Below are 27,151 nucleotides of genomic sequence, written 5' to 3'. Positions count from 1 at the left end.
GAAACTGCTTAAGGAGAAGTGAAAACCCCGGGGTAGTTCTAGACTGGCAAGGATGGATTCAGGTGCGCCAACAATGCCCACAGAAATCTGCCTCATGCTAATCCCATCTCTCTACTGTGTAGCATGAAAACTATTAGTGGTTCCACGATGCACTCTTGACTGTTAGAAAGATAATGGGAACTTGAAAAAAAAAAAACTTAGAGTTGAACTTCCCGATCATGGGTAAAGGGAATGAGTTGGCTAAAACACATGTCCACCTAAGAGCTGGGAGCTTGGTCATACACTGAACTGAATCAACCAAACCACCAAGTCCCTAAGTAGAGTCCATTGTTGCCAGGAAATAAGTGGGCAGATGTGAGTCCAGGTAGAAAAGTGGTCAAGCAGAGACGCTTTCTGTACTGCCATCACCTAGGAGTTTAACAAATGTCCATTCTCAGCATCTTTGAAGACCTGCAGGACCAGATGGCTAAAGGGAAAATAAAACCATGCTGTACACCATGCTAGAGAAGAGTAGACAGACCTTGGGAAGGAAAGGTGTGACTAGATGCCCGGCCTCTCCAGCCCTCACCATGCCCCTGTCCTTTCCCCCACTCTAGCCCCGCCCCCAGACCATCCTCCCTCCTGCTAGAAGTGCAGAGTAAGGCCTTTCCTACTTCTGCCTTTCCTCTTCCAAGTTATCCCGGATAATCTTCTAAAGCTCACATCCTTTCAAAGTACCTTTCCTTTGTATTGATGGCGACTGACAAGTTCATCTGAGACAGTAGGGACAATGAACACCTAAAACAGGCCTGCAAAAAGCAAATGGTACATACAACAGCACAAAATTGGGTCTCAGGAGTCATTGTGATAAGCCAGATAAGTCTCACTGGATAAACATGGAGAAGTCAGAAGAGAAATCCTGTGGCTTGCCTCGGATGTCACAGCTCTTGACAGATAACTGGTACACACCCCTTTCAGAATGGCCCCAACTGTTACCAGTGAATCTAAAGACATGGCGCCTGTTTTTAAGAAAGCCAATCCCATACTTTTCGAATGGTTATTAAGAAGTCAAAAGCCTGAATGAGAGAAAATTGGCTTGGCCATTATGAGGAAGAGTCAAGATGCCAGAAGCAGATAAAGGAAGGAAGGATGTCAGAGGATGCTCACAGTGGTTCAAGAAAATGGTTCAAAGAAGGCATGGGATGAATGTCATGGTGACTGGCTACATATGATAAAAATTCTTTGGTTAAAAACTATTGCACTTCAGATTGACTAGTTAGATCAAAAAAAAAGAATTTGTCAACAACAACAACAAAAATAGTGTGACTCTAAGAACTGAATAGGTAACAAATGGATTCTAAAAATGTAGAAATAAAAGTGTCTCCAGGGATAGAAGTAGCAGAGCATATTAATATACCAAGAGGGTAAAGTATGGATAAAGCTTTTCTAGCCGCAATTGCACCTACCACGCACTCTGCTTAAAATGTTCACACCCAGAAAAGAAATGGGCCGACCTAAACTGGGGCATGTGCTACTGTTTGTACTATAAGGAGGGGGGGCATCTTGCTTAAATAGCCAACCAAGGGTGCGTCCAGATTGAGGAAGGTAATGATCCAAATAAACTGTGTCATTGTGTCACTGTGACTTAACAAAGAGAGAGTGAGAGAGGGGCAATAGGACTACACAAGGAAGGAGGGAGAAGGGAGGGGAGAAAGGAAGATGGAAGAGAGGAAACAAGGAAGAACTGTTCTGGCAGCTCACCAGATATCCCTACTCAGACACAGTGTATAGCCTTATTTCAGGGTAAGTCCTTATTTCAGGCATCTGGAACCACCCAAGTGTTTGGGGGGGAGAGGCCTGGGTGTAGCACTGAGTGTCCAGACACGGGGTTTTTAAAGATAGAAACTATATCCTGGCATCTCCCTCGGATGAATGAGGAATCTGCAGAAGTAACCAGTTTGAAGCAAGTTGTTTTAATAGAAGTGAAGAAAACTCAGCTAGAACATCCTGACTTTTGGTTCCTAGAATAGAGTTGGGTAGTTTTCAATGGGTTTCTTTATAGAGGATAGCAGATTCTAGTTAAACCTAGAATGGCTTCAGCAGCAATACAAACTGGAGGACTTTTGTATTGTGTCTGTACTATCTTGCTCCTTCACTGAAGGAAAGGAGAGAGAGAAGGAGAGAGGGAGGGAAGAAGGGAGAGAGGAAGCTATTTCTCTACACCATAGGTTTATTACTATAAAAATAATTATTGTACCTATTTCCTAAAAGTCTCATGAATGTCATGTGAAGTGCTTATCGTAGGGCTTGACACAATGCCCCATGAATTCCAGGTATTTCTCCTGTATAGAAAGTTGAGGGAGGTACTTGTCAATAGACATGGGCAACCATGCCTCCTCTGAGGCAATGGGGAGCTCTTGTTTGTTACTGACATCCCACTTAAAAGAATTAAATGATCAACCATCCAAAATAAACTACATAATAGAAAGAAATGCCTGAAACAGTGTGTCCCCAACCTGGAAAATTCCAGAAACATCAACACATAGAAGAAATATATGCTGACAAGCAGTTATTTATCCATAAAAACAGAATATGTATGGACTAAGTCTGCATTTTTAGCCACTATTTTAATGCATTGTGAACACTTAGTCTGGGTAGAAGACCCTGGATGATAGTTTCGCATACGCGTGAGTGCGCGCATGCACACACACACACACACAAGCAGTGACAAATAGGTGTGCATGAGTCACCACAGCCTCTCTGCACTCGTGATTAGCATGCCTGTCCTGCTCCATCAGAACGAGTCTCCAAAACTATCACACGTGGCTTCTGCCTAGACCCTCTCAGAATGGTGATGATCAGGACCCCACACTGGCTGGCAATCCTTTCTGCCTGGCGGGGCTGAGGGAACCTCAACGGAGTAGAGATGTGATTAAAGCTAACCTGTCCTGAATTGGCTCTGCTGCTGGACACCAACAGCACACAGCCCAGGGCCCGGTACCACTGTGGAGGGAGGAGTAGAATCTCACATGTGAATGCAGAACGGCCTCCAGAGAAGCAACCTGACCTTGCAGGAACAACGCCCAATGCTGGAGTCAGGCTGCTCTGCACATGAACATATGCCCAACCACAAAAGCACGGAGCCTGTAACAAGCACTGTGCAGCAAGCACGTGTATTATTCTTTTTTAAAAAAAATGGAGATTTGGGTCATAGTGAAGTGGGGAACGGGGAGGCAACCCCAATAGCCTGCTGTGTTCCCATCGCTAGCTGCTCCATTCCATCCCAAGGAGACCTGGACTCTTCCCACCCTCATGTCATTTTTATTATGCCAACGGATGATAAGGCAGGAACCCATCAGCACAAAGCAGCCTGTGAAAAACCAACTAACAATATGGAGTGGAAAATGAAGAAGAAAGTCTTGCATTTCTTTTCACCGACAGGATAAAAACTGATGAAGCCAAGGCAAACCCCATCACCATTCAGTAGTCCATCTTCCTTTAAAATACACAGCACACAGACCGAACAGGCAGAATTCTGCTCCGCACAGCAATTGTTCCATTTTCTGTATTTCATAACCTGCAATTTTGAAGCCATGCTTGGTACACACGCTTGTAAAATAGTCATATCAGATAAAAGCAGAGGGATGCTAAACTATTGGAAAATAAATCAAATTCTCAGCAAGCAGTTATATCCATCATGTTGCAGCGAGCGCACGGATAGTTTAAGCTCTGAGCACACAGTCTATCCATTGTAATGATTTGGGGTCAGGATCCTGCCACATGCATTTAGCATTCACTAAGAAGTAAATCCCGGAGTGTAGCAGGGAAGAGTGCCGAGCTGGAGCCTCTGGTGCAGGAAGTTGCCCTCCATGCATTCATTTGAGGCCAGTCACTGTGTGTCCGGAATTAACACGTGCATAAAGCTTGACTGTTTCTAAGATGCTTGCACCAGCATTGTCATGCTTGATCTTCAAAGAGATCTCAGAAGACAAATAGGGGAAAGCATCCGTGTGTTACTGCCACAAAAACACCTTCAGCACATCTGTGGAAGGTCGTGAAAGAAAATATCTGAACAAGGCACTCCCCACACAAATCCTCTCAAAATGGACACCATCCTGATACGACGTCACGTTCAATGGTGCCTGGCCTCAAACTCAGCATCCTCACATCGGACAGTAGCAAACATCCCATGCCTTTGCATTTGTCCCTTTAATGCAAATACAGAACTAGCCTGTCAAACAATTGCACAAGACTATAAGAAGCTTTCTGTAAACACTGACTATGAAGATAGGAGAGACAAACTAGAGCTAATAAACACCACTATAAAAACTGTGACTGCTACACAACACAGTGTTCTATTATGGGACTATTAAAATGTTTAGAAAAGTGTTAAAGCCATGGTTTTTTCCTTTAAAGTGGGGAGGGGAAGGCACTCAAATCCAAAGCCTGGATATCAAGTAAAGCCAGCTGTGTTCATAAGGCTATACAGCCAGTCTTAACCTGATCCCTATGGCACTGTCCCCAGTAATGAATGCCCAACAATAATCTTGCCGCTGCCCCCACCACTATTCCCTTCCTCAATAAATTCTTCTAGGCTCTCCCGCTTTGCTATTGGATAAAAATCCAGCCCTGGAGTCATGCGCAATTCACATTTTTTTTAACCTTCGAAAACACAGGAGTCGATAACTCATCCCAGGCATTTGTCTGATTCTTCCACTCCAACACAAAACTAGGTTGTTTCAACAGCAGGAGTGTGTACCTCACTGTTCTGGGAGCTGCAAGTCTAGGGCCAGCATGGTCTTGGCCCTGATGAGGCCCCAGCCCCCATATTGCAGATAACTGTCTTCTCAGTGTGTCCTCTCATGCAGAGAGAAGGGTCTCTGCTGTCTCCTCCTTTTTTACTAAGAGCACAGATCCCAGCCTGGTTGCTGACCTCATGACCTCAGCGACACCTAATTGCCTCCCCAAAGCTCTCCAAATCCCGTCACACTGAGATAGGACTTCTATACTCGAATTTTGGGAGGAGGCTCGGTCGTTAGCATGCCCATTTCTAACTCCTGATGTACAACCTCCAAAGCACCTTCAGTGATGATCAATTATTTTATTCACTCCAGTTATCCCCGTTTCTAAGACAGAATTTTCCTAATGGTAGCTAGGCTTACAGCAAAAATGGCACTAAGGATCCATCTGTCGTAAAGAATGTGAAAGCCAACAAGCAATGTTGCAAAGAATCCACACAACAAAATATCTTAATGCCATCAAAAACCTTTTTAAAGTATTCCTCCTATAAAGCCCTGGAAGTTCTTTCTGAATTAAAATTATTTTCACCAGGATCTACCTTTCTGAGGATAGATTTGTTTATTTGTTGTGTATGTGGCAGGAGGGATAACTTGGAGAAGTCAGTTCCATACCTCACTGTGTGGGTCACAAGGACCGGACTCAGGTCATCAGGCTGGGCAGCAGAAACCTTACCAAGCGATCTATCTCACTGGCCCCCTTGTATTGTAAAAATATGTGCTTCATATCCAGTCTCCCCATTTTTGTCATGCTTGCTATTTTACCAGCCGTTCTCATTTCTCCTTTTCACTATGAATGTGCCGCGTTTCCAGATCACTGAGATGGAAGACCGAGTGGGACTCTAACCATATTTATGCTATTTCTCTGTGAAAGGAGCTTTCTGGGCTCCAAAGAAGCAATTTTAAAGCTATATACTTAGAGGAAATAAATGATCTGTAAGTTTTGTGACTACGTTTACAAAGCATCACATTTATCAACAACCATTTGAGAGTCTGAGCAATATAATTAAATTTGGAAAGCATTTTCAAACCTAATAAAGCAGAAAAAGACATATGCAAGGGTCAGAAGACAGTCAGCCACTATATATAATTACTGATGCTCTGTGAAAGCAGAAATTTTTGTTGTAACACCAAGGTTTCCAAACAGCTGAGGAATGAAACTGTCTAAGCCAATAGAAAAGTTAACATGGGCTCAAGATTGCTAAATACATTCTAGAGTCAAGATCATTTCTTCTTTTCCTACTTTGGTGTGTATGTGTGTATATGTATGTATGTGTTTCACAGGAGTGTTTAAGGATGCATATGCACCTGTGTGCACATAGGTGAGGAGGCTGAGATTGGCATAAAAGAGTCTTCCTGTATCCTTCCCCCACTTTGGTCATGCAGGCAGTCTTTCTGAGCCCCAAGTGCATCAATATGGCTAATCTAGCTAGCTAACTTGCTCCAGAGATCCCCTCTCTCCATCCCCTAAGTGCTGGGATTGCAGGTGGATCTCCATGTCCATCTGGTATGTACATAGGTTCTTACACTTGTCAGTAAGAGTTTTAACCACCGGTCCATCTTTCCAGTCCAATCAGCAATATCTATATATAGGTTCTGGCCAGGAAAAAGTCTGCAAGAGACTGAGGATTGGCATTTAGAATCAAGAACGGCTACCAAGCTAAAGGAAATGTATAAGAAACCAACCACAGAGATCTAGAGATAATCCCCACTTAAAACAAAAACACATTCATCCCCTGAGGTCATTCTGGAACTGAAACCTCAGTCTCTTGCAAACTTTCTCCTGGCTAGAACTAGTCAAGATAAGCGTGTCATTGAACCAGTATCTCATTTAAGTTAAAGAGGTACATATCAGGTTTACAGAAGAGGCTATTCAAATAAGTTCATCACTGCTTCCTACATTCTGCCCTCCCCTGAGTGGTAGGAGCAGGGTCAGGCAAGGAAATGAACCAAAAAGAGGTAAAAATGAAAACTCAGTTCAGATTGGCTTCCTCTGTTGATAGGAGAGAGGGCCTGTTTTTTGTCCCGGGTGCCCAGTTTACACCTGAAATAATCTGAAATAATCACACAGAAATTGTATTAATTAAATCACTGCCTGACTCATTATCTCTAGCCTCTTATTGGCTAACTCTCACATCTTGATTTAACCCATTTCTGTTAATCTGTATATTACCACATGGCAGTGGCTTACTGGGAAAGATTCGACATGTCTTTCTCTGGCAGCTCCATGGCGGCTCTCTCCGACTCTGCCCTTCTTCCCAGCATTCAGTTCTGATTACTCTGCCTACCTAAGTGCTGCCCTATCAAAAGGCCAAGGCAGTTTCTTTATTCAACAAATGAAAGCAACACATAGACAGAAGAACCTCCTACACCATTCCTTAACCTGGATCAAGACTTCAAAGAATCTGGTCTCAGGTGGTTTATTCCTGACAAATTTAACACAGTATATTTTGAGAAAAGGTTTCCTGGTGTAACACAATCCCCAGTGCACAAGGAAAAATAATTACAATGAAATTCAATTCCAGGAACATGTCATTTCTTCCAAGAAGATGAGTTCTAGAGATAGAATGTCAGTACTAGCTTACAGGCCTAAAAAATGTCTATCCTGGTCTCAATCATACAGATAGCATAGAGGTCATTTGGATTATTAGCCACCTCTGACCTTCACTATGGAATGTAAGAGTCATTTTGGTTATTACTAGACACCTCTAGTCCTGGTTGTAGGAGCCTGATATGGCCTGACCCAACAGATAACACAGATCATCAGGCTGTCCATCACTTCCAATTCCCAGATTTCTGAATGGACATCTTCCCCATTGGAAAGACAATACTGTGGGCTTAACATTCCTGGTTTCTCTGGAGATCTGTGGGCACAAGGACCTTTGCACTGTGCTCCCAACACTCCCCAGCTGCACCCTCAAATTCTATAAAGCCATCTACAGATCTGAAGTCAACGTGGGAGGGTTGCCCAGTATTGGTCAACAGTTATGTAAGACATGTTCACCACATCTCTTGTTCCTGAAGACCTCAGCTAAGTCTTTTGGTATTTGGATGGATTTTTAGTCCCCCATTTTGAAATAATCTTACCTCAAAGCATCATATTGAATTCTGATGCGGTAGCTGAACTGACAGACAAATTGAAAGATATTGAGATCCAAGAGAAGTACAGTGCAAACCACTTGTCATGGCCTTTTCTAAAAAACAATAAACTATTAATAACATCAGGTTATTTTAAACAGAAAAATTAGTAAGCTTTAGCCACATGTCACCAGTTTGTGAATTTCAGGATTTGGAAATTACTATGTTTATCTTTTGTAATTTCTTAATTCAGATATGAGTTTTTGCCCAACATATTTAAACCTGTATCATATAACAAAGAAAATGAGGCATAAAACACTGTAGTTTTTCCTCATCTATTAGAAAAGGGAAAGTATGTCATTTCCAGAAAAATGGATGCAACTGGTTATAATAAGATTAAGTGAATTAAGCCAGTCTTCTAAAAACAAATATGTTTTCTCTCATTTATGATCCCTAGGTTTTGTGCGGATACATAAAATCAAGTGTGTTTATGTGACATGCGTAGAAACAAAGCTTTCTAGGTCAACAGAGGAGCAAACACAGGAAGGAGAGAAAGAAGGAAGAGAGCGAGACAGAGGTATACAGGAGAGACCATGCCTGGTATACTTGTGTGAAAGCACCTTCTATAACAGAGTATCCATGCAACAAATACATATAATGAAAATTAAATACTTATGCCATTAGGTTAAAGATTCACAGCAAATATCTGTACTGGGAGTTGCTCTAGTTTTCTCTGATAAAATATCCTGACAAAAAGCAACTGTTTGGAGAACTCTCAACAGAGGAATCTAAAATGGCTTAAAGACACTTAAGAAAATGTTCAACATCCTTAGTCATCAGAAAAATGCAAATCAAAACAACTCTGAGATTCCGTCTTACACCTGTAAGAATGGCCAAGATCAAAAACACTGGTAACAACTTATGCTGGAGAGGTTGTGGGGTAAAGTGAACACTTCTGCATTGCTGGTGAGAATGTAAGCTGGTACAACCCCTTTGGATGTCATTTTGGTGATTTCTCAGAAAATTAGGAAACAACCTTCCTCAAGACCCAGCTTTGGGTCTTATATCACTTTTGGGTATATATCCAAAGGTATATATGCTCAATGCCACAAGGACATATGCTCAACTACGTTCATAGAGGCTTTGTTTGTCATAGCCAGAACCTGTTAACAACTAAAATGCCCCTTGACCGAAGAATGGATAAGGAAAATGTGGTACATTTACACAATGGAGTACTACACAGCAGAAAAAAATAATGACATGTTGAATTTTGCAGGAAAATGGATGGAACTAGAAAACATCATTTTGAGTGATGTAACCCAGACCCAGATGGACAATTATCACATGTACTCATTCATAGGTGGTTTTTAAACATAAAGCAAAGAAAACCAGCATGGGCCACAAATGACAATCCCAGAGAACCTAGGCAATAATGAGAACTCTAAGAGAGACATACATAGATCTAATCTACATGAGTAATAGAAAAACACAAGATGTCCTGAGTAAATTGGGAGCATGGAGACCTTGGGAGAGGGAGGGGAGAGGCAGCAAGGCAAGCAGAGAAAAATGTAGAGCTCAATAAAAATCAATTTTAAAAAAGCAACTGTTTGTATTTCAGTTTGCAATTCTAGGTTACAGTCTATCACTGTGGGGAAGTCAAGGCAGGACCATCAAACAGCTAGTCCCATTGCTTCCGTAGTCAAGAGCAGGGAGACATGGATTCATATGTGCCACTTGCTTGCTTGTGATCAGCTAGAGAGCTCCACCCTTATACAGTTCAAGATCCCTGTGTAGGGAATGGTGCTGCCCACACTAAGCAGACTCTTAACAAATCAATTAATTTAATTAAGACAAATCCCTCCAAGACATGCTCACAGGCCAATTTTGTGTAGATAATCCCTCTTTATGACTCTGCTCTTTGTGAGTCTACATTGTATCAAATTGACAACTAAAGCCAAAACTAACAAAAAGGAAAACGAAAATGTTTTCACAGGTATTTTCTCATATTAGGTTCTGAAACTTAGTGTGAACTCAATATACATATATATATATATGCATATATATATATATATACATTATACATGTGTGTGTGTATGTGTGTGAAATGAATGAAGTAATATTTAATGGGCATTGATTTAGACTCATACCTATGTGATCACAGTCTGGTGTCACCCATATTTAAGGGATGAGAAAAGAATGACATGCCCACGGTCTGAGTTAACTAATGCTGGCAACAGGACTCAAGGAAACACTGTGCCCTGGGAAGTGATTGTGTCATTGCAGGACTGATTACAGAAACTTCTGTTCTGGCTCCAATCATGCCACCAGCCTTTTGTGACCTTGAAGGCAATTCTTCATATTTCTGCCCTCCCATATTCCTGACGTAAATTTCCTTTCTGGCCCTAAAGTTCCCTAATTCTATAAATCTATGCCATCCTGCACATGCATTTCTGTTCAGACAAGCAGCTAGATGAAGCACTCCCAAATGTGATGTGTAACCACGCAGTTCTTCTATCGAGCAACACACTGGTATTAGTCATGCCCTGAGTTTGCTACCTCGATTTTCTAATCCATGCAAGTGCTTAATTTGTTGTATGTAATTTGTTCTCTTTCAAGTTAATATCCCTGTATTATAAAAATCAATAAGCACATTGAAAATAATTACAAAGACGTAAACCTCTTACTTTGCAAAACTACGTAGTAATGCATGCATCTCTCTACTCAGCAACATTTACTACGTGTTAAAAATTATGCTCTGTGCAGTCTTAAGCAGAAGAAAATGTTTCCTAGGGAAATTTCAAACGTCTACACGAGGAAAGAGAATACACATAATCAACATAACGATCTCAAGAATGGAATCAACAGACATAAAATCGCCTCCTTTGGTTCTTCTGGGAAAATAGCTAGCTAAAGATAAAATCAATGCCAGCAAGAGGGGTGGCTTCATTAGCCAGCGTCAACTTAGTGCAGTTGAGTGGGTGCGTTTGTTTATGGTTTTGCTACTAAAGCATTGCAGGATCGATGAAGCTGTTTGGGGCTTGGATTTCTGACTCTGTAGAACCTGCTGCTGCTGATCCTGGGTGGCCTGGGTGAGGTAAGAGATTTGGTAATTTGAGCCTCGTGTTTGCGCCTTATCTCATAGACACTGATGGCTACTTCCAAGAAGATGATCCAGCAGCAGGGGATCCAGGCATGAAGACTCAGCAGTATACAAAGGAGGCTTCATGAGACATTTATTCAGCCAATTAAACCTGAGACTATTACATAGCTGTCCCCTTTCCGGAAAATTTAAATAGCATATAACCGTGAGTGGTTTTTGCAGTTCTTTGTGAAAGTGTATGCCTGGGTTGATTTATGACATATTCTTTGAAACTATTTGTCTTTAGAATACTCCTCACCCCAATATCTTCTGATACCTCAGAAAGTATTCTAGGGAGCATGCCTCTTTTAGCCATGTCTAGGGGCACTGATTTCACAGTTCTGTGTCATGAGGCTTCACAGGACACAGAAGAAGGAACAATCACTGGGACCTCAATTGGTTCACTGGGCTACAGATGCCCAACCTCTTTGAATCCTCATGATACTCCTCTGATAGACTACAAAATACATTTCTGAATTTGAGTGTGGAAAAGGTACTCCCCATGGAAAATCTTTTTTCTTTTCTTTTCTTCTTCTTTTGGAGGGGTTTGTTTTTTGAGACAGGGTTTCTCTGTGTAGCCCTTGTCGTAGAAGTCATTCTATAGACCAGGCTGGCTTCAAACTCAGAGATCTACCTGCCTCTGATTCCTGAGTGCTGAGATTAAAGGTGTGTGCCATCACTGCCCAGAACACACATCTATTGTATGTAATCTAAAGACTGTTAAGCATTAGGCTACAGGAAATTTTTGTTTGTTTGTTTGTGATTTTTGTTTTGATTTTGTTTTGTTTTCATTAAAAGGCAATGGTTGCCCATATTTGAAATCTGGAAAGTCTGAAACTTAAGAAAAATATCAGGGCTGGGAAGTTGGTTCCATTAATAAAAATGCCTGTATCACAAACGTGAAGGCTTGACTTTTACTCCCAGAACCTATGTAAGAATGAATTTTAAAAAAATAAATAAATGAGTCAGACATAATCCCCAAGTTTCAGTCCTCAAGAGGCAGAAACAGGCAGATCTCTAGGGCTCTCTGGCCAGCCAGCATAGCCAAATTGGTAAGCCCAAGGCCAGTGAGAAATCTCATCTCTAAAGAAACCATGAGCTGCTCCTGGGAACAACATCCAACAGAACATGCACACACACATTCATGTGTGCATGGACACAAACATACACACACACACACAAAGGAAAGTGTCAGGAACTTTAACAGGCAGGGCCATGTTTGGTGTGCCCTTTCACCCCTAAGGCTAGCAGGTTGCCTTCTCCGGATCGCCTTGAGCTGGTTTGACTCAGGTGTGTGAGTCGTGTGACACATGCACACATTCGTACGCAATAGTAGCCGGTCAAGGAAAGCTCTTTTTAAAAAGATAAACACCACAGTGCTCTATCCCTAAGCTGCCACACATCAGTATAACTTTTGCCCTGAAAGACAGTTAAATATGTATTTCATAATTGGTTGAAAGTATTAACTTAAGGAAATAAAGGAATTGTTTGGGAGCTCAGGATAAGATGTGATTTTTAAACAGAGAGATGAAAGCTTAGAAATTGTGCAGGGAGACGGGGATAGGGTAAACAGTATTACAGGACCCACGAACACACAGCTATTGAACACCATTAGAAATTCGGAGCCCTAAATTTACCCTCTGCAAGATAAGGCAAGGGGGCACTGGAAAGACAGTGCATAGGGATCGATAATTTGAAATAGATGTAGAGACGAAGTTTTCTATAAGTCACTCTGTCAAAGAAAAGGGGGGCAGCTGAGAAAACAGCCTAACATCATAAGAAGAGACCGTCTCCCAAATGCATGGCAGGTTCCCGGCCTCGTCACATGGTATTCTAGTGGCAGAGGAAGCCACGCGCTGATGCAGAGTTTCAGTGTGAACCTGCACAGCAGAATGCGCCTTGTGTGCAGGGGAGGAATCTGAAGTCATGGAAACAAAGTCGGGTCAGGGAGATGGAATGTGTATCTTTCACACGGAACTCTTGCAGCCATGGCAACGCTTATCATCACAAACAAAATGAAGATCTGGATCCTTTGGTTTTATGACCCCTTTTTGTTGCAAGAAATATACCTGGCGATTTATGTATATTGTCTAATTCAATCTAATTAGACTGGAAAATGTGTAAATAAGTAAGAATCAGTTTCCATGTACCCTACAGTCGTCTGGCAGAAGAGTCTCAGTGAAGAATTATTTACATTGAGTTGGCCTGTGGTATGTCTTTAAGGATTGGCCTAATTAATTGATGTGAGAAGACCATCTGTGCCACTGTGGGTGGCACCATTCCTTAGGCAGCAAGTCTTGAACTATAGGAAGAGTGGAGAGACTCAGCTGAGCAAGCAAACGAGCACATATGCATTTATTTCTCGCTATTCCTGACAGTGGGTGGGATATCACCAGCTATTTCAAGTTCACAGCTTGGTTTTTCTGCTATGTTAAAGCATAAAATGGAATTAAACCCTTTTCTCCCCTAAGTTGCTTTTCATCAGAGTATTATTATGACAACAACAGAAATGAACCTATTATGGAAAAAGTAGGGAGACTTAGTGAGTGATTATATAATACTAAGTTTCTCTTAGAAACTCCAGGTAAGGGGCTGGAAAGATGACTCAGAGGTTAAGAACACTGATTTCTCTTCCAGGTGTCCTGAGTTCAAGTCCCAGCAACCACATGGTGGCTCACAACCACCTATTATGAGATCTGATGCGCTCTTCTAGCATGCAGGCAGAATACTGTATACATAATAAATAAATAAAAATATTTTTAAAAAATAAGAAAGAAAGGAAGGAAGAGAAAAGAAAAGGAAAGAAAAGAAAAAGGAAAAGGAAACAAGAAGGTCCAAGTAAAATACTACAGCATGAACAATAAACTTAGGATCATTCTTTATCAGGTGACTGCTTTTGATACCCTTTGATATTATGACTTTGATACTGAGACAAAGCCACTAATGCCCTTTACACCTCCCCTAGCGTGACAGAGTCTCTCTGCTCCTCCAACACACATCTTGGGGGATCTGCGGCCTCTCTATGTAGCAGAAGTCCCACAGGTGACCCAGGGCTAAGTTATCTCTCCCAGAGCTGGATGCTAAACCTGAACCTCCAAGGCAGTGTATTAGAACAGGAGGCTTGGAAGAAGCAATGAAGGGGTGAAAGGGATGCGCTTATGAATGAGACTGGTACTTTCAGAGGAGCAAAAGAGCCAGAAAGTCACTTCTACCACCTGAGGACACAGCAGGGAGGCAGCATCTGTGGGTCAAAGACAGCTGTGTGTTCAGCTAGAAAGTCCCGGACACTAGAAACATAAGAAGGAGTCTCTATTGCTTCTAAACTACCTAGTTTATGGTGTTGGCGGGCTTTGTTTTGTGTTCTATTTTTATTTGTTTTGCTTTGGGCAGCTGAAGAGGAAATTGATCCCAAGGAGTAAGGGCACTGGAGCAACAGACAGCAAGATGGGCAGGCAACTCTGCATTCACCTAGAACCTGGGCATTTCATACAATGGCTGTTATTGTAATGTCACTAAGTTTAAATCAATAGAGAAGCAGAACGAATGCGACAATGTGTCTCTGTTTGTCTCATTGACTGCCTTCCAGCCTGAATTAAACTTTTTACAATATCTTGATTAGCAACCCTTAGTGTCTTGCCTCTTTTAGACCTTAGGTTTTGCCTCTTTTCCTCTTTCTGTTCACTTCAAGTTTTCTGAATCATTTTGTTTCTATCTCTCTTTCAACTACGGCACAGAGCTAAGCTTTTTTCTTTAAGGTCCAGTTTGAAAACCTTTCTCATTTAATAATTGTTGACTTCATTTATAACATTTAATATGACACATATGGTTGGTCTTGGCTTACTTGTATTGTTTTATGGTAGTTTATAGTTTCTTTTTAGGTTGAATTTCTCAACTTTGAAGGAGAGAAAAGAGAATAATTGTGTGTTTATATGTGCAGAGTCGTTCTACTCTCTTAAGGTCTGCACCTTTATTCCATTGGTTATCTTATTAACACTCTCTGTTTTTTTAAACAGTATTTAAGGGGCTGGAGTGATGATTTACTACTCTTCAGAGGTTCTGGGTTCAGTTCCCAACACCCACATTCAGGGAATCTGACACCCTCTTCTGACTGCATGGGCACCAGGCACACACATGGTAGACAGACATACATGCAGGCAAAATACTCATTCACATAAAAATGAATATAAATAAATAATAAGACCCTTTTAAAACATTTGCTACTTTCTTATAGATTCTTCTTCCTCTCCATTCTCTCTCTTTCCTTCTATCCCTCTCTCCATCCCCCTTTCTTTCCCTCTCCTCCCTCCCCACCTGATAGTATATTAATACTTCTTCCTCATTGTTAAATCACTCTGCACTTTCATGACTTCATCTCTAGCTTTGATTTTTTTTCAGATTTATTTTTTGTGTATTCATGTCTTTATTTGTAACCCATAGACTACCTAAAATATTCAAGAAGACAATCTCAGTAGTGCAAACATTGACTGAGATATTTGATAGTAGCAAAATTTTACTATTACTTATTTTTATGTGTGGTAATGATATTATAGATTCATAGTAAGATATTTATGAATGAAGTGATATGATTGTCACCTAGCTGGAGGAAGGAAGAAACTGATGATGAGGTAAGTAGGACTGGCCATGACAAGCACTAAGACTGAACAGTGGCTATATGTATTCTTTATCCTTTTTAAAACTATGTTACAGACCCTGAAAATATCTCTAATAAAATGGCTCCATCCTGGAAAATGAAAAAGAAAGGTTGCTCTGAGCTCTTTGGCAGTTAGGCAATCCATCCCAAAATTAAAAGATTTCCTCCCTTTGTTTATGCACAAGTTCAGGGCTGGGAGTGCACTGAGATCTTCTGTGTGTATCCTTGGGAGGATGCCAGCGCCTTTGGCTCACACTTTCTCAATTACAACGGTATATGCTTACATCCCGGGCTGGTGGTGCTATTTGAGCAGTTTTGGAGACAGAGTCAGTCTGGAAGAACAGCCTGGCCCTACTTCCTCTCTCCAGGCTTCCTGAGAATTAATGTGATCAGCCAGCTTCCTGATTCACAAAGCCTTCCCTGCTTCCTGCAATAACCTCCCCGCCATGATGGAGTCCATGCTCATTGAACTGTAAGACAAAATAAGCCCTTTCTCCTTTAAGTTGCTTTCATTACAGTATCTTTACATCAATGTAACACATCAAAGGTAACTTCAAAGCCACCAAGATGTACTTAAGGAAGAAATTAAAGCACTTCTTCTTGGAATAGTTTTGCCAAGAGTAAACCCAAGTTTGGATTCTCCACTTCTCTCTTCTGTCTCCTGGAGTTTATGACTCTGGCTTGTCTGTAATCTTCCTGTTATATGAACCTGAGTATGAAAAAAAGTGACTGACAAACTGCCAATATAGGCAGAAATATCTTTGAAATTTCCTGCTTCATGGAAAAGTGTGCTGGGTACTATGGGCCTGTAGGCTGAAGATAGATGCCCCAATGGTATATAAGAACTTTGGGTGACTGTTCAGGCAGCAAGATGTCTCTGTCAATTCTAGAGTTTTGGGAGTTGTTTGCAATGCACTTCCTGTTTACTTAGGTAATTTATCCTTCTGGAGTCTTTGATGGAGTTGAAGAGTAGATAATAATAATATAGTTTTTGTTAGTCATGATAAGAGATAAAGTAGATATAAATATTATAACTGTAATTCTTGCTTGATACCGGTTTTGTTATATATAATTTTACTATGTTAAAGTTAAAATCTTCCTTTTTATTTAAACAGAAAAGGGGAGGTGATGTGGGAGTCCCCTCTGTATGCTGTGAATATCATTGGTTAATAAAGGAACTGCTCTGGGCCTATAGTAGAGCTACAGGAGAACAGAGCTAGGTGGGGAAAACTGAACGGAATGCTGAAAGAAAGGAGGAGGCGTTAGAGAGAAGCCATATAGCCCCACCAAAGCCAAACGGAACTTTAGCTGGTATACCATAGCCATGTGGCAATACACAGGTTAATAGAAATGGGTTAAATTAAGATGTAAGAGTTAGCCAATAAGAAGCTTGAGCTAATGGGCCAAGCAGTGATTTAATTAATACAGTTTCTGTGTGATTATTTCAGGGCTAAGCAGCCGGGAACCAACAAGCACCCCGCTCCTTACAACAAACTGGGACTGGTATGTAAAATGAGAAAAGCTTGCTTTAAAATAAGTAAACAGATAGGAGAGAGACAGACAGACAGACAGACTGATCAAAGGATGTACTGTCACACATCTTATCACAGCAACAGGAAAAGAAACAAATGCTCCACCCAAAGAAACCGTCCTTTATTTTTCCAAGTTAAATAACTTCGTAGGATGTTCCCTATTGGCGGTGGTCTGGACCAGTTTCCCTGTGTACACTTGCTCCTTCAGGGTGCAGAGTCACATGTTTTATGATCAGAAAGCTTTCCTGAATTGTACCTCTAAGTGTTTGGGGTTCCTTTGAATCTTTTTTCTTCTGCAACTCCAGTTCCAAGATTTCTTTTTAATTCCTTGTGTTTTTATGTTAATTATTTCTGCCACTAGGTTTTTATGTTTGTTTTAGATTAACATATGAAACAATGAATTTCATTAGTGTTTTCAGTGTGTGTGTGTGTGTGCGCATGTGCACACGCATGCATATGTGCATGCGTGCATATGTGTGCACATGGTGTATGTGTGCATGTACACGCCCACATGTGTGCATGTGTGTGCACATGTATACATGTGGAGATCAGAGGCCAACTTGGAGAAATCCATTTTTCTCCTCCTACCACATAGCTGCACCTTCTGCCCCCACAATAATACATCTGAACATATCAGGGTTGGCAGCAAGTGCCTCTCCCCACTAGTCACCTTGCAGGCCCTACTATTGGGTTTTTACGCCATCTCTCAACTTCATGTTTCTTCCATTTGTATCTCTAACCCATGATTCCTGCTCATTCTCTGCACTCTGGCCCATGTTCCATATTTTCTGCTAACTCTCCGTCTCTGCCTTTCCTTCTTACACTTCTGCTTAGGAATCTCTCTTCCCCAAGGCGCTTGCTTCTTTAAGAGCGTGTTTGTTTCCGTGCAAGGCCGATTGCAAAGGCATGACATTCCTCTGCTTGGGAGTTCTCCCCACCTGCTAGTTAGCACTGCTGCTCTTCCCTGCGTTTTCTAGACATGATCTTCCTAATGATGCCTTTAAAAAAAAAAAAAAACATGTTTCCAAGAAATAAATAGCTTAATGGATAATGTACTTGCCACTTGGGCACAAATGCCTGAACTCAGAACTCTATAACCCACACAGCCACAGTATCACACACGTGTAATCCCAGTACTTCTCCTAATAGATGGGAGGCACACATCAGACAATCCCCAGAACCTCAAAGGGCAACTGGCCTGGCATATACAGCAGTTTTTAAGAGGTTCTTTCTCAATATGGAGGAAGGTAAGAACCAACATCCAAGTTGTCCTCAGACCTTAAAAGCATGTACACCTGTATTCACAGATACCTGCACATACATGCATAAACACGCTGTGTACATACACACAGACAGAAAGAGAGAGAACCAAAGGGACAGAGATCTGTTGCTGGGGAAGGACGGGTGAGATTATAGGCTCCAATCCCCTCTCTCTGCCCCCCAGAATAGACTGCTGCCTCTGGGCACAGCTCATCTTTCCATTCTGTGATCAGACCTCTCCTGTGTGTCTCAGGGTCGCATCAGGAGAGGACCCCTTCAGCAGCCACCCTAAGGGATAAAAGACAATCCCCACACAATACTATGGCAGCCTTGCAACTTGGATTCACAGTACACTGTTTTCCACATGGTGTTGGTTTCCTTCTCAGGGAGACAGGTCCTGAGCAAGTTTGTGCACTTTAACCTCCCAAGTGAACCCTTTACCTTTAATGATCATTCTCTGATCCCTTTGCTACCCCGGCCTCTTTCTCTATTGCATCTTTTTGTCCACTCTGTGCAGCTATTGCATGATTTGGCAGCATCCCTTGGCAGTCTCTATAGGGGTTGCAGTATCTTTGCTTTGTATTTGATTCCTGCTTTCTTTGCTTAATTTTTTTAAATACAGAAATTCTTCAGACTGGGGTTTGCCCCGTTATCTCTTTTATTCCGTTCCTAAGACAAGAAGGCAAAGATGTTGTGATGTGTAGCCTGGCTCGCATCAGAAATCTGACAGTCTGGTACAAATTCTTGAGGAGTTGTGAGCTTCCCATTTTATCGTGACGATTTAGTTTCATTACCCTGATCTTAATAAATTTACCCACCATGGAAGTAGGTCACTTTCTTCGCATGCGGTGTGTGTCTAAAACTTGTTTAGCCCATCAGAGGCTTTGGGAGCGGGAGCAGCCCATCTCATCTGGAAAAGCATAAAGATAACATAAAGTGAACACTAAGCCCGGATGCGATAGACTTGGCCACTCAGTCAGTCCTGAAGCGGAAGCGGAGTTATTGCAAACCAACTTAGCCGCCTCGCCAGCTGCTGAATTGGATCCCACTTTAACTCTGCGAGATGACAGGATGAACTTATTTTCTTTCATGTAATGAAACCAGGATCTTTCATGGTCAGTAAGTGTGCAGAAGCATCTGGACTCACTGACTGCAACAGACCTTAATAGTGTGCAATTCGCTGGGGGGAAATTGTGTGTATCATATTGTCATTTTGCATCTGTTCCTCTGATTAAGATCATTGTAATACATTCAAATTCATTAATTGTGGCTAGGTTGGATCCCTAAATAATTAATGGAATCATAGGTGTCTCCCTCAGCAGCAACCTGGTGGCACTGCATATTAGGCAGTCCTGTGAGTTCCGACTAAACAGCTCTGACATAGCCGCATCTGCTTGCCAGGCACTGCCTCTTCTACCAGCTTTCTGTAGCCAGTTTAAGAAAAAAAATGGCAGAAGCGTGAGCGGAGGCCAAAGGAAGGTGTGAACAGACCTGGTCTCCAGTCTCCAGGGAGATCAGGTAGGTTCCAAAAGCAGGTGCCAGGCTCCCACTCACAAGTTTTTCAGAATTCTTGAGTAGAGAAGTCCAAGAATTAGCATGTTGTGTCCTATAGAATAAGAAGCAGACTAGAAACCAGTCTCCCAGAGAAAGAAAGCCAACAAGATAGGGCTGGTAGGTGGTGCTCAGATGAGAGAATGCTTCTCTAATGTACAAAGTTCTGGGTTCAATCCCAGCACCATAAAACCAGGTATGACTGCAAATGATTGGAATCTCACACCCAGGTAGAAGAGAAGGGTCAGAAATATAAGGTCATACTTAGTTGCAGGGAGTGTTTAATGCCAACCTGTCTCAACAAATAAAATGATAAAGGAAGAGAAAGAGGTAGGAGGAGAAAGCAGAGGAGAAAGGCGAGAAGGAGGAGAATTCAAGATGTGAAAAATACTATATTGTCAATTCTACTCCATGAAGGCACTACAATATTGTGTGGGCATATTCCTTACCCAAAATACCTAATATGGATCCAAGGCTTAAATTAATTCTACCTATTAATATATTTTTTAAAATACCATACTTTTCACATAATCTTGCTTTTCCCTGTCACTTGGGAAGAGGCACAAGTGAGTGGCTGCCCACTTAGGAGTTAAACTGGATATCTTGAGGCTTTGGGCAAGAGTAATTGTGAAGGGACAGTTGATTAGAATATGTTTTGGGGGTACAAATGCAATTAACTGTGGACATTCCTGCTTCCTGCTGTCCCCAAGACATGGATTTAGGGCATGTTTTTCCCCCATTTTTCTGTATTTCATCGATGTAGAAGTTTATACAAATAAATGACAGTACCACATTCTGGGATGCTGGAGAGGCCATGGAAAGATCAACACACAGAAATTTCAAGAAAGATCAATGCACAGAAATTTCAAGAACTAACAAAGGTTGGTGCCCTAGTCAGGATCTATAGGGCTAATGTAAAACAGGAACTAAAAGAACGTGGCAGGGGGAGGGGGGAGTCCAAGGAAGGAATTACTGTCCCGGTGGCAAGGAGTCAGTCAAGGTTGGGTTTCTTCCTGGCCATACCCGAAAGTGTCCTCTAGGAAGTGGCACAGATGGGCTGGAGAGAGAACTCAACGGGTAAGGGCACTTGCTGCTCGTTCAGAGAACCCTAGCTCCGTTACCAGCATCAGCACCAGTCAGCTCACAAACATCCACAACTTCTGCTCCACGGATACCTCTGGCCCCCAAAAGCACCAGCGCTCATGTGTACCCATGCACATATAAACAAACACACCTATAAATAATTTGAAGTAGCACAAATACGCTTTAAAAAAAAAAAAAAAAGAAAGTAGCCCCAGAGGAGCTCGGCCACGGCTGCTGCTGTCTGGAAGCAGACCAATCAGCAGCCTTGAATAACCAGAAGGGTCGCGGAAGGTCCCCGGAGTCTCCTCAGTATCACAATCTTGTGATGAACACTAACCAGGCAGGCGATAGGCTCTGCTTGCCGATGGAAACGCACTAAGAAGAGAGAATTTTAGCAATGCTGCTAATAGTCACCATTTGTCAGGCCTTGCAAGGTGCAAAGCTTTTACAGATGCTTCCTGTCTTAGCCATCTTTAGAGTCACGATTGTTTTCAGCTTCACAAAGGCGCCAAAGCAATAGCATTTAGCAGAAACCTTAGTTCAGATTGGGAATTGTGATCCACACACACCTCTCCCCCTTCTGGTAACATGAGATGGATACACCCTTGAGATGCTGGACTGGAGCCAGCGGCAGCTTCCAGTCAGCCATGTAACATAGTGCGCCGTATCACCAAGCAACAAAGCTCCGTAGGTTAGATGCTTCAAGCGCATTTTTAATCACAAGTCAAAGAAGTATCCGCATTTAAATTTAACCTTCATTGGAAATGTTCTAATTTCTAATTGCATTCTTTCTATTTGTAAGAAACTGCAGTGTTGAACTAGGATACTACTGGATAGCAAGGCCAGTATATGAAACACACGTGTCTAACTCCAAAGTCCATGCTTTTAGCCGCAGTCCAACCATGAGAGACACCGCATCCTTTTTGTGGTGTCTCTTGGCTCTGTTGGTGAGATACATAAGTGGAAGCATCTACATCTGTGAGAAAGAGACAGAGTCCAGCAAGGGCTAAGGGCTGAACTCAGTTGGTAGAGTGCTTGTCTGGCATGCACAAAGACCTGGGTTCAATACTCAACACGGACCAAACCAAAGGTGGACACAGAGTGTTATCCCATTCTTTAATACATATTGAGTTCAAGTCCAGCCTTAGCTACTTGAGAAATTGCTGTGCCTCCCACTCCACCTTCTGCTCCCAAGAAAAACACCAATGAATAAATCTGCCTCCTGAGTATGGTCTGAGAACAGAAGTCAAAATCTTGGCTTACATTCGACGGTCAGTTGCACACACAATAAAGATTCACTAAATGTATGATTTAACCTTTCTCTTTCCCATTGTCACACATACTTTAAGCGAGGGTGCAGTGAAGCCACTGAACTAGGCCACTCCATGGGTGGGAAGAAGGTTTATTTGGGGGAAGTTCAAAGTCGCCATGGCTACCTCTCAGGAAAGGTGGGGGGGCGTCCTTGCTGCTTTGAAAGAGAGAAGGTGGCTGCTGGGTTTAGAAAGGTGTGAAAACCAGAATATCCTGGGAGCTAGCATAGGGGCTTTGATATATGTCACATTAGGGACCAAAGGAGCCCCACTTGCTGGCGGTAGGGAGATGAGGGAGATAATGGCTCTCCTTGGCAGACAGAACCCATTTCATAGGTTTCTGAGGAATGCTGAGTCTAAGCTTCTGTCTCTCCCCAGCAATCCTTCTGTTTATCCTGTCAGAGTCCAGTCTGAGCTGAACCCAGGCTGTCATTGGGGACACTGTCGCTGGCACTGCCGTTTTGGTGGTCTGGGGGTTGATACTTGATGACTTTGTCTGACGCATACCAATTGTTCCCCAAATGCATTTTGAACGAGTCGGTAAATCTAGGAGCTAGTGAATGAATGAATAAATGAGCTCACAAAGAAAAGACATTGCTGTGTTTATCCACAGTAAACACAGCATCCATTGTGTACAGAGCAATACACAAACCCTAACGACATGGTCTTCTTTGCCATATGTAAGAATCCATACTGACCCACAAGTAAAAGGGATATATCACTGCATAGTTCCTTATATGGCAAAATATGCTGTGAGCCTGATGAATAAAATTCAAGCCACTGAAAGGTTGTTTTCCCTCATTTTTCTAAGATCTTTGTCTCTGGTCATTATTTTTCAGCTTTCTTTGTGGTGCCCATTATTCATTTCTTGACCTGAAGCATTTGGATTGACAAGACCCTGTGTCAGTTTTCAGAACTGTGGAATCTTTGTCATAGATTTCCTATGGTGCGAAGATCAATTTTAACTAATTGGAGCCAATTAGAGATCAACAAACGTTCCCACCTCTATCTAGGATCTATCCACGTGTTTTTAAAAAAAAAAAAAGTAAAAAACATACATGATATTCCAGCTGAGACCAAGTTCATTTCGTGACTAAGCCTAGAAAGTACCCACAGTTAAGAAAGTGGGTAAAGTTTTCCGATTGATGTCTGGCTTGATGATGCGAGTCCAGGAAGAGGCCTTCGGGCTTTCAAACATGCTACCTCCATTCAGTGTGTGAGCCTAAACTTATGCTATACTAATTCGCTTGCCTGGTTGACAAATGAAGCATCAATCTGTGCTACCTCTGTAAATGTGCACGTATCATTTGACTATAGTCCATCCTGACAAGTTTCCCTGGTTAATAAACTAAGTTGTGGATTACTTAAAAAAAATTTCTTCTTTCTATTGCTTTGGGGGCACTATTAAGGACAAGAAAGAAAGTGAGAGAAAGAAAGAGAGAGAGAGAGAGAGAGAGAGAGAGAGAGAGAAGAAGAGGAGGAGGAGGAGGGAAAGAAAGAAAGAAAGAAAGAAAGAAAGAAAGAAAGAAAGAAAGAAAGAGGGGTGAGGAAGGAGAAAAGAAAAAAAATCGATCAGTTGTCAACAGGACTGAAGTGGGTCCAGGGTCCCTGTGTTTCCCCGCAAGGAAGAAGAAAATGCTCAAATTTATCAAGAATCAAAACAAGACATTTGCTGCATTTATTCCTGCTTGTTTTCTTTCTTGGTTTATTTCTAAGGTATATTTAAGCTCTTAAATAATATATACAGACAAGTATAAATCAGTCTTCCCTCTTGATGAAAACTTTAGATGCTTTTGTACATGACTTTGCTGAATGAAGCAGAAAGATTGCTGGGGAGAGACAGAAGGTCGGACGCAGCATTCTCGGGAAACCTGTGAAATGGGTTCTGTCTGTCAGGAAGAGTCATTGCTTCCCTTTTCTGCCCACCCACAGCAGATAGGACCCTTTGCTCCCCAATAGCAGATCCTATAACCCTCATGCTAGCTCCCAGGGTATTCTGGCTTCCACACCTTCCCATACTCTGCAGCTACCTGATCTCTTCCAAACCAGCAAGGACCCATCCCCATTCACCCCCATCCCTCCATCCCGCTCCCTCCACCTTTGATAAAGTGAGTTTATATCAATATTAAATCAATATTAAAGACGCCATTATCCTTAGGAACCAAACCCCAAACCTAATGACAGCCGGGGCTCAGCTCAGGCTGAACTCTGACAGGATAAAACAGAATGGTGTGGATCATGTGTTTGCTGTCATGTCTGTGAAACCACTTTGTAAACAGAAATCAGGTATTTTTCCATTTCCAGTGAAAATTTCCTGTAGCTGATATACTGTAAGCTCACTTCGTCAATCACAGCATCTACTTTACCAAACACCCAAGGGTTTTAAGTGTAATATTTTACGAATTTTTTAGAATTTTAGACAACGTATTCAAATCATATTCCCACAAACACTCCTCCCCCAAATCTTCCCAGGTACATCCCTTCTTGCTCCCCGCTCCCAACTTTGTATCCTCTTTCTCCTCAGTGACCCACTAAGTCCCATTCGTGCTGCCCATACCATAATCACGGGTGTCCACTGGAAACATCCAGGGCTTTCTTAGATTTTGTACTTCCCCCTGATTGGCCTGCTTTCTCATTCTTTGGGTTCAATTCATAAATCGCCTCCAGTAAATTATAGCGAAGGTGTCTTTCTTCTCAACCGCCACTGTGTGATCTATCCTGAACGGCAGGCTTCCAGCCACAGAAGCCATCACTAATCAAGCCAACTCCAGCCTTCTCAATCTGCAACCACAGCCCAGGAAGGCTCTTCCATTGAGGGTGTTACATGCTAGATTTAATGTGAATGTTGTAGACTGAAGTGAAAATTATTTGTACAGCTGGAACCTAACATTTGCATAAGTTACAATTAAAAGGGAAAATATAATTACAAATTTTCAACTTAATTTGAATGGCTTTTAAAACGCTCATTTGGCATAGGCAACAGCTTGTGAGCAAACAGCACAGTCTCTCTTGGGTTGCATCCCTTTGTCTGGGTAGCAGTCACGAGCTCATTCTGAAGGGCTTGCTTTAACCCCTGAATCCCAACAGCAACCGGCACCGAGAGCCTATTGTACAAGGCGATGTTTGTTTTCCAAATAGGATTACAACATACGCAGTGATTCATAAATATTTGCATCTTTTAATTGTTTCTAAACATGGGGTGACAAGTGGCGCCACACAGAAATGTTGTCCTTCCTGCAGGATGAATACGCAGCGGAATTTTAAACGGTCTCACTCCCCTCCACTCTCGAATCGGAGAGGTCTTTGGTCACATCTTCGGTACAATCCTTTCCTCCTATCACAATCTCTGTAATGGCTCTGGTTTCAGCCTTTCCCTCCTCCTCCCTTAATTGCATGTCTTTTTCTGGTAGCATCTTCATGCTGAAGGCATGTCATTCTTCCCAGAGACAATCTCTGACCAGTGTCCATGACCCAAGTCCACATTTATTCACTGGGCAAAAGACTCCTTCTATTGCCCTTAAACATGAAGATTAATTTTATTCATACAGTCCTCTTGGTAGTATATTTACTTAAAGCCATGACAACAGTCATGGTAACTATGATTATTATGAACATGGGTATTTGACACATTCCCAAGTTCTGAAAAAGACAGGAAAAAGGGAAAAGAATTACCCCATTCAGTCTTTCCTTGGAGGCAAAAAAAAAAAAGCATCCAAAACAGCAAGCAAAATAAATAAAAAAATAAATAAAAAGCTGTCACTGTGAACGACACAATTAACTGCACCCTTCTATTTTCTTAATCCTTTTTTCTACCACTATCCCCTAATAATGAGACACCAAAAGATTCTCCGGGAAAAACACAAATTGTAGAAGTGATCCTTTGTTCTGTTTACCCTGAAATCTGAAGAAGAAATGCTATGGCAAACACAGAGACACAAAGTAATAACATAATCTTATTTATCTTTTTCCTGAGAAACCACAATGGTATTCAGCTGATTGAGATTATTATTAAGTAATGTGCTTCTCATTTTAATCACAGAAACCCTGGTTTTTTTGTTTTGCTTTGTTTTGTTTTTGAGGTATAACAAATACAGATGTGAGACAACTACCACGGCCCTTTGAAGAAGCATCTCTTAGAAGAACCTTCTGGAACTGGCCATCTAGCACCTTTGCAAAGGGTAATCCTTCGGTTAACACACTAACTCCATCACTCGGATCCAGGATGTAAATGCTGACAAGGGATGCACGTGTGTGTGTGTGTGTGTGTGTGTGTGTGTGTGTGTGTGTGTGTGTAATGTAATTCACTTGGAAATAGCCCATATTTTTGATAAGCTTCATTCTACGGCTGTGACCTATAGGGCCTTTCCGCCTCCTGGGATGCCACCTGTCTTGGATCTGTCCTCTTTGATGCACACTGGATAGCGCTCATCTGACACAAAATGTGTATTTGAAGTCATGAGTCAGAAACCAGACATTTCCTAGCACAATCGTTACTCTTTGCACTGCTGCCACCAAGCACACCACACAGAGCAGCGCTGCTTACCGTTTAAGAAGGGTACAGTGTGTCGTGGGGCTGTGGAAGGGCCCAGGAACAGGATCACGAGGCAACTGGTCACATTGCGTCTGTCCGTCCGTCACCAGGAAACAGAGAGAAAGCAGAGCCGGTACTCAGCTCACTTTCAGCTCTTTCGCCATTTTGGGACGCCATTGTATGGGGATGGTGCCGCTCCATTCAAGATGGGTCTTCCCCAGTCAGTCAAAGCTTCCTAGAA

The 27,151-nt window shown here is 42.0% G+C and overlaps 1 long non-coding RNA gene across 1 annotated transcript; it reads left to right on the top strand.

Annotated features, from left to right (window-relative positions):
- The first annotated feature begins 1,687 nt into the window (after positions 1–1,687).
- Positions 1,688–26,795, top strand: LOC146891228 (uncharacterized). Its single transcript, XR_014997800.2, has 3 exons — positions 1,688–1,782; positions 17,092–17,146; positions 26,459–26,795. It is a non-coding gene; the product is annotated as an uncharacterized LOC146891228 (long non-coding RNA).
- Positions 26,796–27,151: the final 356 nt, after the last annotated feature.

The sequence above is a fragment of the Myodes glareolus genome, chromosome 17 (assembly GCF_982192425.1).
Source record: "Myodes glareolus chromosome 17, mMyoGla1.1, whole genome shotgun sequence".
NCBI lineage: Eukaryota > Metazoa > Chordata > Mammalia > Rodentia > Cricetidae > Myodes > Myodes glareolus.
Note: the sequence above shows the minus strand (reverse complement) of the source record. Positions and strands in the feature narration are given on the sequence as shown.